Below are 16,436 nucleotides of genomic sequence, written 5' to 3'. Positions count from 1 at the left end.
CCCCAGTATTCTCTCTTTTTCTTCTTCTTCCTCTTCACCGTTATCATCATCATTGTCATCATCATCATCATCATCATCATCATCATCATCATCGTCCTATACCTTGCTACCTTTTTCTTTATCTTTGCTATCGTGTGTTATCTTTGTCTTTCTCCCTCCCTCTCTTCCTCCTCCTCCTCCTCCCCCCCCTCCTCCTCCTCCACCATCTCTTCCCTCTCCTCCTCTTCCTCCTCCTCCTCCTCCTTCTCCTCCTTCTCCTCCTCCTCCTCCTCCACTTTCTTCTTGTTGTTTGTGCCTTCAGCACAAACAACAGACTTCAGTCCCTTTGCTCACAAGAAAACGTCCAGTTCGCTAACTTGTGGAACAGTTTTTACTACGATTCAGACTTGTTCCTTCCTGATGACATCCACTTAAACCCTGTTGGAGCAGCCCGTTTCGGGAGGCTGCTCTGTGACCAAGTGGCTCTTCGAAAGCCAAAAAACGCGGAGGCGAGAACACCAGCAGCTCCACTATAAGGGAGTACTCAACCCGCAAAACCCCCGACTCGAATCACATTGAAGCTTGCTATGTAAACGCTCGCAGCCTACGTAACAAATTTGAAGACTTAGAAGTCCTCGCAGCTACAAATCATTATCACATCATCGGAGTCACAGAATCTTGGATAGACACTTCAAATAGAGATTTCATTGCGGAATATAGATTACCGGGTTATACCATCTTTAGTCATGAAAGAGAGAACAGACAGGGTGGAGGCGTTATCTTTTATATCCACAACTCTCTCCATCCAGTATCCGTGAAAACAGATATTATAACCAATGTAGACACGGTCTTCATTGAAATTAAAAATAAATCTCGTAAAATAGTAATTGGACTTATCTACAAACCGCCAAGGCAGACTCTTGATATCGACCAGGCATTAAGTGAATTATTATTAGAAACAAGTAGCAGTTGCGAGGCAGTAATTGTTGGGGACTTTAACTTGCCAGTGAAAAGATGGGGCGAACCGTTGAACTGTCATACAGGGCTCGACCTGTACACAAATTTACTAGAAAGTGATTTACATCAACACGTTCAAGAACCGATTCGGGAAAATAATATACTTGACCTTATCTTTTCAACGACAGCTGATCTAGTCAACGAAGTAAATGTTGGTCCAATTTTTAGTTCTAGCGATCACCGAACAATCACATTCAGCATCAATATGAAAGAAAGTAAAGTAACTCCTAGTAAAGAAAAGGTGCCTGATTATCAGAGAGCGAATTTCGTAAGGCTCCGATCAATTCTAAATAATTCTGACTGGACTGAAATCTCGGCGGAAACAGATATTGATAAATCTTGGGGGGGCCTTCACCACAATACTGAACAATGCCATAAGCATATGCGTACCCTATCGTAACAGACGTTCATCTTTTAAGAAGAAACCCAAATGGTGGAATAACGAAATTCAAATTAGCCTATCTCTTAAAAAACGCGTATACAGTAGATACATATCAACTCAGAGTGAGGCTGACAAACTAGAGTTGGGCAGAATTCGCCGCGAAACCAAGAAATTAATAAAACGGAGCAAGAAAAATCTTGAAGAATATATAGCGGAAACGAGTAAATCTAATCCTAAAGAATTTTTTAGCTATGTAAATAATAAAAAGTCACTCACTTGTGGTATCGGACCGCTTGCTAATGATAATGGTAACCACACGAACGATGAAAATGAAATGGCTACAATCCTAAATAACTTTTTCACATCCGTATTTACCGACGAAGATTGTTTATCACCTCAACCGCCGGAGGTTAGAAGGACCGAAAAGATGTTAAGTGGCGTGCTCTTCGTAGAAAGTGACATTTTACGCACAAGTGAAAAGATTAAAGTAAGCAAAGCTCCTGGTCCAGACAAAATTACCCCTAGGGTCTTAAGAGTAATCAAACATCAAATTTGTAAACCGCTCTCCATCATATTCAATAAATCTTTTACAGCTGGAAAAGTTCCGTCGGATTGGAAACTAGCAAATGTCACACCAATTTTCAAAAAGGGGGACAAGTCTCATCCAGGAAACTATCGACCAATTACCCTGACATTGATTGTTTGTAAGTTAATGGAGACTATCATTCGCGACAATATGGTGAAATTCTTCGAAGAAAATAATATAATAAATAATTTGCAACATGGCTTCCGTAGTAAACGTTCGTGTTTAACTAACTTACTTGATTTTTTTCACTATATTTTTGAGGTGTTCGATGAAAGCAGATCAGTAGATATCATATATCTGGATTTTCAAAAGGCATTTGATAAGGTCCCCCACCAACGATTGCTCAGCAAACTATTGGCGCACGGTATCTCGGGTAACATTCACAACTGGCTTGTGGACTGGCTCTCTGAGCGGAAACAGAGAGTAGTTCTAAACGGTGTTACATCTAACTGGCTCGACGTCAGAAGCGGCGTACCTCAAGGATCAGTGCTTGGCCCCATGCTCTTCTTAATTTATGTTAATGATATCAATGATGGGCTCACTTGCAAAGTATCAAAATTTGCTGATGACACAAAAGTTGCTAGTAAAGTAACTGCGACACTCGACGAAGAAGCTTTACAATCAGATCTAGATCGACTTGCACGTTGGGCCAATCAATGGCAAATGAAATTTAACGTTGACAAATGTAAATTGTTGCACATCGGAAAAAATAACAATCGCGTTCGGTACGTAATGAATGGCAAACAACTTTCTGCAGTAAATAAAGAAAAGGATCTTGGAATCACTATATCAAGCGATTTAAAGCCCGGTCAGCATTGTTCAGTGGTAGTTAAAACTGCAAACAAATTGGTTGGGTTCATCGGACGAGTCTTTAATAATAAATCGGAAAAAGTAATATTAAAACTGTATAATTCGTTGGTTCGACCCGTCTAGAGTACTGTGTGCAGTTTTGGTCTCCCTACTACAGAAAAGACATAGAAAAGTTGGAACGGGTTCAACGAAGAGTAACAAAGATGATTCCTAGGTTGAGAAATTTATCATATGAACAAAGGCTTAAAGAAGTAAATTTATTCAGCCTGTCAAAACGAAGAATGCGAGGCGATCTAATAGAAGTGTTTAAAATGTTTAAAGGATTCAGTGATATTAATGAGGAAGATTACTTTACAATTGATCGATCAAATAGAACAAGAAGAAATCACAATTTGAAGATAAGTGGTAAAAAATTCTCGTCGCACGAAGCTAAACACTTCTTCTTCAGTCGAGTTGTTAATGGTTGGAACTCTCTACCCTGTGATGTCGTTGATAGTACAACAGTTACGGCCTTCAAGAATAGATTAGACAAGTATTTTGAATCCAACCAGCAACTAAGATATTACTCATTGTCGTAATAACGTTAAGCTCTTTTGAATACTGGTGTCCTTGTCCGTTTTTATCGCCCGGTTAGTGGTAGCAGTAATGGTAGTTCTTTCCTCTTTCCTACATAAATTCCATGCAGTTTTTCCATGCTGCATGGTTCTTTTTCCTTTCCTGCCAGCTTTGGCTGGAGGCATGGGGGGGGGGGGGTGGGGAGGAGCCTTCGCCTTTGCTGTGAGTGAGTGAAAGTGGTACGTGTTCTTAAGGCCGAAAAGGCTTCTGTCACATAAGTACGTGTCAGTTTAGTACGTGAAATGTCTATGTGAATTTGGTACTTGCCACGTACTCATATGACATCCCCCTCTCTTAGTTTTACAGGTGCTTTGTTGCTTTAGTACGTGTTTATTAAACTTTTAACTGCCACTGGAAACTGGTACGTGTCTTTTTAGTACGTGTCATTGTAGCACGTGCTGGTGTCACATTTGTACGTATTAGAAAGGTAACATGTAACGTGTAAAGACTTGGTAAGGCCCCTTCCACACGAAGGGCATGATCGGCGGGCAGACACTGTTACCAATTTGTGGTGTGGACGGCGATAACGAGTGTTGATGACGTCACTGGCGAGGAAAGCACGGGAAAACCATCGAAGTGCTCGTGGTTGAGGCACTGGATGGGCGCCTGACTAGGGACCACGTTGCCAGACACACGATGTTACAAGACAACACTGCCCTCCGCAGGTATCTGTGTTAATTGTACAAAAGCTAGCGTTAAGCTACAGAGAATCTATTCGTTTATATTTAAACTGCCAGGCAACGACTCTTACGTCCCATGTCGTGCTTAACACAATCCATGCTAGCCGTCGTTGCACTTGCCTGCACAGCTGACTCCACTCTGCGCTCTGCTCGGCGTCTGTCTGGTCCTAGTCGTTCGCCTGCCTGTGCCTAGTGCCTATTGCCTCTCTTAACTGCTTTAAAATGGCAGGCTATTACATGACAGAGGGTAAACGTAAAGGCAGCGTTGTTTACGTTTCTGAAGGCCATGTTTACGTGAAAGACCGGCAGTATCAGTCCAAGTTACACGTTAGGTGTTGGCTTTTTAAAACAACTGGCCAGGAGTGCCCAGCAAGAGCACACATTTGTCTCAACACTGACAAGGTAGAAGTTAAAGTGCCTCACCGTGATCATGGGTCTCAAGAAGTTGAGCTTGGCAAGAAAAATCTTCCACCTTTGATTAGATAGTTAGTGTAGCTTGTCACAAACAGCCTCGTAAGGACCAGCAGGTCTGCTGTTGTTTGTTCTTTCTTTGTGTTCCCTTTGTGTTCTACGTCTTACTCCTCTCTTCTTCCCCATCTTCCACCGCCTCCTCCCTTTGATCCGTCTAATGTCAATAAGTCAATTAGCTCATTAATTCCATCGTCACGGCTCAGTCAATCAGACACCACGGCTCTATTGACTGGCCCAGGTCGTCTTAATGAGTGCTCGGCCGGCAAGGGGACAACACGAGCCCAAGTGACTGGTACTAGTGTAAAAAAAAATCCGCGTTACATAACATTGAAGGGGGGCCAGGGAAGCTGTACATAAGTAAGGAAAGAGAGAGAGAGAGAGAGAGAGAGAGAGAGAGAGAGAGAGAGAGAGAGAGAGAGAGAGAGAGAGAGAGAGAGAGAGAGAGAGAGAGAGAGAGAGAGAGAGAGAGAGAGAGAGAGAGAGATAGGTTGGCCGTAAAAACAAAAGCACAACTATTAACGGCTTTATGGTTATGAGAGGAGTACTCTGATGTACACTCCATGCTCTTTTCTTAGCCTCAAAATGCAGTGTAATTTCGTCGTTTCTCGGCCACTTCTCGGCTTTCCCATAGCCGAAGCCCACGGGTTAATAAGAACAAAGACTTGGCTCAAACCGTTACCATGACGACCATAACCACCACCATCACCACCACCAATACCATGACCACCACCGTTATCATCGCCTCAGGGTCTCGAAGCGTCAACAGGCACATCAAGGGAACGTGTCTGTGATGGGTTCACGAATCAGCTATTTAATTTGTGTCAGTGTGCAGGATATCTGGCAAGGAGTTTCTTGAAATTTAACCTTTAGGATATTTTTATTCGCTGCTGCGCACTGATCACTCATTTTAAGATTGCTACTTATGATGACGCCGATATCTTATTCCTGATCACCATTCTCGAACTCCCCATCGTTCATTTCACATCGAAAGTTAGGAGTCTTATCTCATATGTGCATTATCTTACATGGAAGGGGGGGATGGTTTAACTTTAAGGGTTACGAGAGACGTGAGTCGTACGTGTGTGTGTGTGTGTGTGTGTGTGTGTGTAGCATATCATGAACTGGTAAATTTTAAGATTCAATCCTGGAGAGAGAGAGAGAGAGAGAGAGAGAGAGAGAGAGAGAGAGAGAGAGAGAGAGAGAGAGAGAGAGAGAGAGAGAGAGAGAGAGAGAGAGAGAGAGAGAGAGAGAGAGAGAGAGAGAGAGAGAGAGAGAGAGAGAGAGAGAAGCAGTTAGACACTATCGTCATCACTGAGCTACGAGGGTGTTCATATTGTCCTACCAAATAATCTGGAAAATAATGCCAAATCTGTAATAAATATTTCCTGCAAGAGGTCCATAAATTAAAATTATCTTGGAAATACTTTCGTTATTCGTAAATGAAATAGTAATGACACATAATAATAACAACAGTAAGAATTTTCCATGCTAAGTACATTATAAAAAAAACAAACAAGCTCACATGAAGTTTAGGAAGCCACTTGCTCTTAGGATAGACTAGGGGGCTATATCGTCACCTTCATAAACAAACCGCCTAAGTCATTATTTTCTACTTTACAGGAAATCAGAAAAGAACTGTCATTATCTTATTTGACTTAAGATTTAGGCAGAAATGAAAAGGTCAATTCTAGAACACTCAAACCCTGAATGACGAAGGCAACTATACAAAAATGGGCGTCACATGATGAAAAATTGATGTAAACAAAAACCTGAAAATCACTGAAAAATGACTTAGGCGATTATTTTATAAGGGTGACGATATCGTAAGCTTCATGAGGCAGACACGGACGTCACTGTTTATCGCACTGAGACTTCATGACACTTACATAGGCATCACCTCATATCATACTGAGGCTCCATGACGCCGACGTTGGCATCACTGTACTGAAAGGGTAAGAGCAAAATTTGACCAATGGAGACAGACAAGACCTCACGACCGGAACTAATTTCCTGTGTATCACCGCTAAGTAAATACTAACAGGTAAACGCCATAGACAGAGAGTAACATATAGGGTCGTATTTTAAAACATTTCGTCGCCCAAGTTCACATATTTGACATGGCTTTCGTAGGAGCTGTAGGCCTTTCCAGGGGTAGTTTTATGACCCTGGTGGTAGTTTGACCCTTCTTCTGTGCCATGAACCTTAAAAAAACACTCATGAAAACCAGATTGATCCCCTCTTTGACCTTTAGAAATAGTTGATGTGAGAAGCGATGCTGTCTTAAAATACGGCCCATAGTCTTCCTGGTACACACACACACACACACACACACACACACACACATACATAACATTGTCGGCTACCATTCCTTGACCTTTACCCCTTTTCCCTTCTCTTCCTTACCCCTCTCTCTCTCTCTTCTCATCCTTTCCCCTTTCCCTCCCATTCCCTCGGCCCACCTCTCCCTCCCCTCATCCCCCCTCCTGGTCTCTTCAATACCGCCGATTGGAAAGGCGATGCGAGAGAGAGAGAGAGAGAGAGAGAGAGAGAGAGAGAGAGAGAGAGAGAGAGAGAGAGAGAGAGAGAGAGAGAGAGAGAGAGTATTTAAATGATTATGTAAATTAATGGAGTCTTCTTAATGGCTCTCGTCCTTCATCCCTCTCATTCCTCCTCCTCCTCCTCCTCCTACTCTTCATCCTTATCCTTATCCTTATCCTCCTCCTCCTCCTCCTTCTCCTCCTTCACTTCCTGCTCCTCCTCCTCCTCCTCCTCCTCCTCCTCCTCCTCCTCCTCCTCCTCCTCCTCCTCCTCCTCCTCCTCCTCCTCCTCCTCCTCCTCTTCCTGCTCCTCCTCCTTCTCCTTCTCCTCCTCCTCCTCCTTCTCCTCCTCCTCCTCCTCCTCCTCTCCTGGTTATACTTAGAAGTGCAAGGTTACATTAGTGAAGTTTGAAGTGTTCTTGCTGAATATGCTTGAGAATCACGCGCCGAATATAGTGCCTTTGGAGTGCCTTGTAGCATATATGGAAGTCTATCTGTCAGTCACTTTATTTCTCTCTATCTGTTCATCTGTCTACTTATTTGTTTATCTATGTTTTTATCTAGAGATGTTGATATGTCTGTATCTTTTCTTTCTGTCTCTTTTGAATTAATTTACTTATGCATTTATCTTTATATCTATCTTATCATTATTTTCATCCATATTTCTGTCTCTCTACATGTTTATCTATCTGTTGATCTGCCTCTACCTACCTGTTTACCTATCCACTTACCTTCTTACCTGTATCCTCACCTACCTACCTTCCTACTTTCTCACCTACATGACTACCTACCTACCTACATACCGACATACATACATAGATACATACATACATACATAAATACAAACAAGTTAATTTACCTGTCTATTTATACATTTACTAATCAAACAAGTAAATAATTGATTAGATGCGTGTTCGTAATCCTTTTGATGCAAGAAAATAACATAGAAGCAGACACCTCCCATCTCAGTCACTTTACACTATGAAAAGAGACCTCATGCATGTTTTTATTACGACAGTTGTTATTATTATTATTATTATTATTATTATTATTATTATTATTATTATTATTATTATTATTATTATTATTATTATTATTATTATTATTATTATTATTATTATTATTATTATTATTATTATTATTATTATTATTATTGTTGTTGTTGTTTTTCACGGTAACGGAAGCAGCTAAAAGACAAAAGAACATCATTAAATATAGACTGCAGTATATAAAAGCAGGTCGTAATCAGTTGTTTATAAGCTTCACGCACAATTAAAATGAATTCTTAAACTTTTGCAAACTGTTATTTCTGGACATATTGTTAGTATAATCATCATCGATAAAAGAAAACTGTAAAATATATAAGCAGGGAGTTCCGTATCCAGACACTTGTATAGAAGCATCAACCCTTTATAATAAACTCATGGAAAGAGTTTGGACAAGATGTCGCATTATTGTCACACCCCCGCAACAAAAAACAAATGCAGCTCCCCCTTCAGTCCATTGCATATAGGCTTCACACACAGTCAGATAATAAACTCATAGAAGCTTTTCTTAAAATAGAGTATTATAAAACTAAGAAAACAAGACGACATTATATATAGGCAGGTGGATATGTAAATAAATAGGTAGATAGGCAGATCAGCAGATAGATAAGCAGGTAGAGAGACAAAAATATGGATGAATTTCGCACTCCGTTAATTAAAAAAAAACAGCAACTCATAGAAAGTGTTACAAAGTAGGTAGATAGGCAGATCAGCAGATAGATAAGCAGGTAGAGAGACAAAAATATGGATGAATTTCGCACTCCGTTAATTAAAAAAAACAGCAACTCATACAAAGTGTTACAACTAGATGTTTTATTGTTACCATCAGGAAAACAAGACTGCAGTTTATATTGGCAGCTTCCCATTCAGTCACTTGTATAAATGATAAGCTTTACACACTGTTAGAATAATAACTCAAAGAAGCTTCTATAACATTGGTAGTAATAGTATCATCAATAAAACATCACCGCTACAGTACATATAGGCAGCTTCTTATTCAGTCACTCATGTATCTCTATTTCCTACACGCCCTTTTAAGAAACATGTATACTGTTATAAGAAGACATATCATTATTATCATCACCGAGAAAACAACAGCAAACATCACCACTGCTTCAAATACAGAATAAACTCATCATTCATCATTTTATGTATCTGAATTTCACCCTCTCCCTAAATGGACTCATGCATATTGATCTCGCAAGCTGTATCACCATTATCACCGGGGAAACATCGAAAAGCATCACCTCTGCTGTACGATAGAGACAACCCACCATTCAGTCTCTTATGTATCTAAATCACACACTCCTTTTTTGAAGAAACTCGTGCATATTATTATTTCAAGCTATGTCGTCATTACCACCGACAAAACAAAATAACATAGCCACTTCAGCATATTAGAGACGGCTCATCAGTCAGTCCGTTATGTATCTGAACTTCACCTACCTTTTGTTCAAGAGACTCATGCATACTGTTATCGCAAGGTCTACACTCCTACCAAATACGCCGAAAAATAAAAGTGCTAAAGTTATTCATCGCCGCGCCACAAGTCCATTAAAAGAGGCTGGGTGTTTTGATGGTTTCTTGAGGAAAAGGGGAAGGGGGAAGGAGGGGGGAAGAGGGGTGGTAGGGCGTGGTAGTAGCGGCGGGCGTTCGTTAAAAGAAAGGAAATAAAAAATAAATATGAAGAAAATGAGAAGCAAGGATAATAAGAATAAGAATAAGAATAAGAATAAGAAGACGTAGAGTAGAAGAAAGAAGGAGAAAAAGAATAAAGAAGAAGACGAAGACGACGAAGAAGAAGAAAGATGAAGTCACGCACTATGAAAAGAACACTCATGAATAGATTAAAATAAAGAAAAAAACTAGTAAAAAAGAAAGAGAACGAGAAAGCAAAAGTAGAAGAGAAGGACGAGCTCGCTTCATATTCATCCTACGCCATCTGTCTACCTCCATTACGCAAATCAAAACAAAAGGAGGAGGCAGCATTAATATATAGTGTAGCCGGACACAGACGTAAATGATGAAATATTACGTAGACATGTCCTTGAGAGAGAGAGAGAGAGAGAGAGAGAGAGAGAGAGAGAGAGAGAGAGAGAGAGAGAGAGAGAGAGAGAGAGAGAGAGAGAGAGAGAGAGAGAGAGAGAGAGAGAGAGAGAGAGAGAGAGAGCAAGCCGTATCATCCTTTGGCTAAAATTTACAAGAAGATGAAAAGAAGGTGTAAAGGATGAATAGAAACATGAATAAGACTAAAAAAAGAAGCTAATTAAAACAGAAGAATTAAAAGAAAGAAGAGGAGGAAAAAAAAGTTGAAAATTTAGAGAATAAACAGGATTAGAGACTTAAGAAAAATAAGAAGACGAAGAAGAAGAGAAAAGAATGAGAAAAAAACGAGAAGAAAAAGAAGAAGAAGAAGAAGAAGAAGAACAAAAAGATGATGATGATAATGATGATGAAAAGAAGAAACAAGACTAAACAGAGGAAGACTGAGAAAAAGGGCGTAGATGAAAATAAAGATAAGAAAGAAGTTGAAAAAGAAGTTGAAGTAGAACAAGAGGTAAAGTAAAATTGAGAACAAGACACACTTGATAAAAGCTTCTAGAGTAATAATTTATGTAGAAAGGAAAGAAGAGAAGAGGCCAAGGAACAGAGAGAAAAAAAATCAATGTGTAATTTGACACCATAGCAAATGTCCTCCCTCCAGAGAATGAAATGAGTCAGAAGAAGAAGAAGAAGAAGAAGAAGAAGAAAAGAAGAAGAGAGAACTAGGAGGAGGAAAGGAGAAAGAATATAAAGAGGAAAGAAGTAGAAGAGGAGGAGGAGGAGGAGGAGGAGATGAAAATGAAGAAAAGGACAAGAAGAATAGAACAAGAAGAACAAGAACAAAAAAAGTAAGTAGAAAATAGAACAACAACAACATCAACGACAAATAGAGCAACAACAACAACAACAACAACAACAACGATAACAATAAAAAAAACTAGAAGTAGGAGAGGAGGACGAAGGGGAAGAGATGAAGATTATAAAGGAAATGACGAGGAAGAATAAGAAGAGGAAGAAGAAAAAGCAGTAGAAGGAGAAGTAATAGGAGGAGGGGGGGAGGAGGAGGAGGAGGAGGAGGAGGGGTAGGTGGAGGAGGAGGAGGAGTAGGAAACATGGAAACATGAACGAGCAGGCAGCAGAAATCCTGTTGGCTCATTACGAGGCTGACTGCTTTCAGTAATTCAATCAATCCGTCAGCCACTGGAGTGACCCATTCTTGGATACATTCAGTTCACTCCCGATGCAGCAAAGTGACGATCAATGCGCTTCTTCAAGGAGCTGATTGTCTCCGTGCTAACTACTTCTGCAGGAAGGCTGTTCCAGTGGTTAACAACTCTACTCGATAAATAACTCCTGCCGATATCTGTACCGCATCGCTTCGCTTGAATGTTTTTTTACCGTTGTTTTTTGTTCTCGGGTTAGTTTGTAGCGTGAAGTGAAGTTTGAAGCGTGAATGGACATTGATGAACGTGTTCAGGTACCTGAAGACTTGTATCTGGTCTCTCCGTAGTCGTCTCTTTTTGAAAAGGTTGAGTCGCTTTTGTCGTTCTTCGTAAGATTGCGTCCTTAATGATGGTATAATTTTCGTAGTGCGTCGCTGTACTCTCAAGTAATTCAGTGTCTTTCTCTCTTAAGAGGAGGAGGAGGAGGAGGAGGAGGAGTAGTAGGGGGAGGGGGAACCGGAAGAGAAGATACAGAACGAGGAGGAGGAAGAGAAGGAGGAGGAGGAGGAAGAAGAGGAGGAGAAGGAAGAGAACAAAAATAATACAAAGAAAAAGAAGAAAGTAAAAAAAAATATATAGTAAAAAAACAAAATCAAGAATCGAAAATAAAAAAAAGTAACACGACACTTCATAAAAGCAGATAAGCTTCACGTAGAAAAAAAAAATCACGCTGAAAAAAAGTAGAAGAAAACAGGGCGAAGAAAAAGACGGTCTGAGCCCCTGGAGAATCATCGGTAATTGGATCCTCCGGAAAAAAAATACAGAAAAAATAACCAAAGTGATCGACAACTGCTGACGGAACTCTTTTTTCAACTCTTTTGGCAGACTGTTATTTTTCTTTATCTGGACACAAGAAAAGTTAAAAAAATAGAACACTATAGCAACTCTGGGCTGATTGGCATTAATTTTTACTTGAACACACACAATAAAAACGTATTGTAACTCTGGTGATTTGTATTTTTTTTACCTGAACACAAGATAATATATAAACAAGATAATAAACGTATAGTAATTATGGGAAAGAGATAGATAGATAGATAGATAGATAGAGAGAGAGAGAGAGAGAGAGAGAGAGAGAGAGAGAGAGAGAGAGAGAGAGAGAGAGAGAGAGAGAGAGAGAGAGAGAGAGAGAGAGAGAGAGAGAGAGAGAGAGAGAGAGAGAGAGAGAGGCCTTCCTTCTTCAACTCTCTTATGGCTGACTCATATTCTTTTACACAAACAGGAAAAAAAAATAATATAGGAAAAAAAACTCGTCCCCTATGTATGAACAGTTAGCTGACTCCGTTTACTTTCAATTACTGAGGAAAGGACAAAAAAAAGAGCCCTTCCTTCACGTAGCTTTTTATTGGCTGACTCGTTTTTTTTTTTTTTACACAGAAGAGAAAATTATATATATAAAAAAAAACGTCTATGTATCAACAATTGGCTGATTCCGTTTACTTTCAATTACAAAGGAAAGGACAAAAAAAGAGCCCTTCCTTCACGTAGCTTTCTTTTGGATGATCGTTTTATTTACACAGAAGAAAAAATGATATATATAAAAAAAAACGTCTATATATCAACAATTGGCTGATTCGGTTTATCTTTCAATTACAAAGGAAAGGACAAAAAAAAGAGGCCTTCCTTCACGTAGCTTTCTTTTGCCTGACTTTTTTTTTTACACAGAAAAAAAACGATATATATAAAAAAAACGTCTATGCATCAACAATTGGCTGATTCGGTTTATCTTTCAATTACAAAGAGAAGGCTCCCCAAAAAGAGGCCTTCCTTCACGTAGCTTTGGTGGACTCGTTTTCCTTAACACGAACAGAAAAAAATATATATAGACGAAAACAAACCTGTCCTCTATGTATCAACAGTTGGGTGATTCGGTTTATCCTTCCATTACGGAGAAAAAGCTAAATATAAAAGAGTAGAGACAGTCTTACTTTTACTATTGGGAAAATATAAATCGAAGAAACCAAATCCGTCCTATATATATCAACAAAAGGCTGACTCAGTATATCTTTCAATTACAGAGAGAAGTCCAAGAAAAGGAAAGAGAGAGAGAGAGAGAAAAGACATTCCTCCGCGTCTAGTACCTGTCCTCGTTAGCGAAACCCTACGGGCGAACACAAGGATAAGAATAGGTAAGAAAATAAGCTTGTCCTCTATTTGTGTGTATCGCAGGGCAGATTACCAAGGATTATCCATGAAAAGGTTGGTAAATATAGGTAGGGCAAAAGATTGTGTCATTTATATATTCTTTTGCAGTGGTTAGTGAGCGTCGGCATAAAGAAGGGTAGGGAAGAGAGAGAGAGAGAGAGAGAGAGAGAGAGAGAGAGAGAGAGAGAGAGAGAGAGAGTAAGAATAAGTTTGTGTCTAGATATCTCCAACTTATCAGAATACACAATCGTCTCTCACTCTCGTAATGGGAACAAGGGCACGAAAAAACATTTGTTATTTTGGAATGAGACACGTATTACGAGAGAGAGAGAGAGAGAGAGAGAGAGAGAGAGAGAGAGAGAGAGAGAGAGAGAGAGAGAGAGAGAGAGAGAGAGAGAGAGAGAGAGAGAGAGACCCTTATGAATACTGATGCGTTGGTTGTAGAGATTTTTCGGATAAACTAATGGACAGAAAAAAGGCTCAGGAAGTTATCGCCCTCTTCCTATACTACCAGGAGAGTCGGCCAAGTTTTTCAGCTAAACAGGTTGGAAAGAGGAGACAGACGATTTTTTATCATTACATAATTTTGGGTTCAGAAGCAAAAGTTTTTCAGACAGACAAAGTAGAAGAATAAAGAAGAGAATTACCCTTTACGTCTCTTATTGGACTGGATAATGAAGGTACTATGCAAAGTTGTGAATCAGAGTCATCGTGGAGCATCTGTTAGCAATACCAGGGTCACTGACCTGGTTTTTGCCGATGATACAATACTCCTTGTGGAGTTGTTGTAGGTTCCCTTGATGCCTCTCGAGGCACTGCACGAGAAGGCGAAGCCCTTCGGACTCCAAGGTTTCTTGGACCAAGGCCAAGGTACAGATGTCTGTTAGATGAAGTAGTACAGTCTGTTCATGCGTGTGGCGAGGACATTGATATTTCGAAAAATTTCCTATACCTTGGTAACGTAGTTCAGAACAATAGCGGGTCTGGCTAGGAAGTCTGTGGGTGGATTTGGTTGGCCCACGGTGTTATGGACTCGCTCGGCACGAGTATATGGCGTTGTCGATACCTCGAGGAAGATTCGAATATTCAAGTCGCTTGTGCTTCCTGTCTTACTCTATGGCTATGAGATATGGACACTGAATGGTGACTTGAAAAGGCGGACTGATGCATTTCGTAATAAGTGCCTACACAGAATCATGGAGTATTGCTGGAAAGACTTTTTGTCAAACCGGCGATTACTCCGTGAGACTGATTCGATATCTATTATCCACATAATCTGTGAACACCAACTCTGGATATACGGGCATGTGAAACGCTACCCAGTAGCCGACCCTACTCACCGGGTTGTTTCTGTAATGGACAACCCCGTGTGGGGGAGATCAAGGAGACTCCCACAGAGTTCGTGAATCGAGCAAGTCGATAGTTCCTGCCGTGAAGTACTCGGAATGGGAACGGGGCCTGCAGGGAGACTTGCCCGGAGGAACCATAGGATTTAGCATTGTAGGGAGGGCGAGGCGAATTTATGGAATAAATTTGTTTCATGTGTGTTTTCTACTGAAAAGGAGGCAGCTCGAGGTGAAAAAAAAAGCCCGCGATGGCCATCCTCCTGCAAACAGTCTTCGGTTGAAGTTCCCAAAATAGAAAGGCCAGTCATTTGGAGAGGGAGCGACCTTTTTTATTTCTGGTCTTATGTAAAGTTTATTCAAATGAAGAGGGAATGATGATTGAGTTTCGAAACTAAACACGACCTCATTACTCGTGGCTTGCATAATCCACCCTAGCACGACCCCGTCCTCCCTCCCCCTCCCTTTGTTTGTTGTACCCTGTTCGTCATTTAGCAACAGGGAACAGGGCTGAATTTTGTTAATAATTTATTTAGTGACAAAAGGTGAGACAAAGAATCTATGTATATTTTCTACATGTGACAAAAAATATGTTTATATTTAGCACAGGCTCCAAGCATTGTTATTATTAATATAAAATTTTGCTGCAGAGAACTATCTTTTTGTTTATATTATCATATATTAATTTAGAATACTGTATCAATCAGTGAAGGATAACGATGAAACGTGACATGAAGAATAAGTGTGATTTTGATAAGATTAATCCTGTATTATCTCCCCCCCGCCAAAAAAAAAAAACCGAAAGTAGTAAGTTTCCGTCATAATATTATGATGTAGCAGCAGTTATTTTTATAGTAGTGAGCTGTTCATTAAGATTTCAAAACATAAGCGCAACTAACTGAACGTCACTCTCACAATTCCTCGAACTTCAAGAACATTTACACCTCCCATCATGAAAGTAGACAGCTGTCGTGGAGCAGAAGTGAACTAGGAGACAATGGCAGAATGATCGTGTTGACAGACTCACAGAAGAATAAAACTCGGGACGCCAAACTTTAGGAGTTATCTCAGGCTGAGGTTACTGTGTTTTTAGAGAGTCACAAAGGGAAGTTTATCATGTAGAGTAGAGACAGAGGAGGAGATAGTAGCTGACTTATTGCGGATTTAAAGACGCCCGAGGTAATGAAAGACGGCACACCATATCCGTAGAGTGTTATCAGATTTTGGTACTCGTCCCTTCTGAATCTTACAAGGGAGAGGACAACATATACAGGCAGCAGAGTAGATAGTTGGAGATGAATTGCTGGATTGTAGACCTAAATGGGGGGAAATAATGAAACATGGCCTGCTAAATCCGAAGAGTTTAATACGATTTTGTTACTCGTGCCCTTTGAGTTTTACATGGGAGAGTTTTATCAAGTAGAATAGGAACAGTATAGCAGATGGATGCAGATGTATGGATAGATTACAGATATGGTTTGGAGGGAAGGTATTGAAACATGGCCTGCTAAATCCGAAGAGTTTAATACGATTTTGTTACTCGTGCCCTTTGAGTTTTA

The 16,436-nt window shown here is 40.1% G+C and overlaps 1 long non-coding RNA gene across 1 annotated transcript in view; it reads left to right on the top strand.

Moving 5' to 3' along the window:
* The window catches only part of LOC127004079 (uncharacterized), a 77,018-nt gene that overhangs the window by 12,341 nt on the left and 48,241 nt on the right, over window positions 1-16,436 (top strand). The window contains exon 2 of the long non-coding RNA XR_007757614.1: window positions 13,408-13,518. This is a non-coding gene — a long non-coding RNA (uncharacterized LOC127004079). The remainder of the gene's footprint in view (window positions 1-13,407; window positions 13,519-16,436) is intronic.

The sequence above is a fragment of the Eriocheir sinensis genome, chromosome 27 (genome assembly GCF_024679095.1).
Source record: "Eriocheir sinensis breed Jianghai 21 chromosome 27, ASM2467909v1, whole genome shotgun sequence".
Classification (NCBI taxonomy): domain Eukaryota; kingdom Metazoa; phylum Arthropoda; class Malacostraca; order Decapoda; family Varunidae; genus Eriocheir; species Eriocheir sinensis.
Note: the sequence above shows the minus strand (reverse complement) of the source record. Positions and strands in the feature narration are given on the sequence as shown.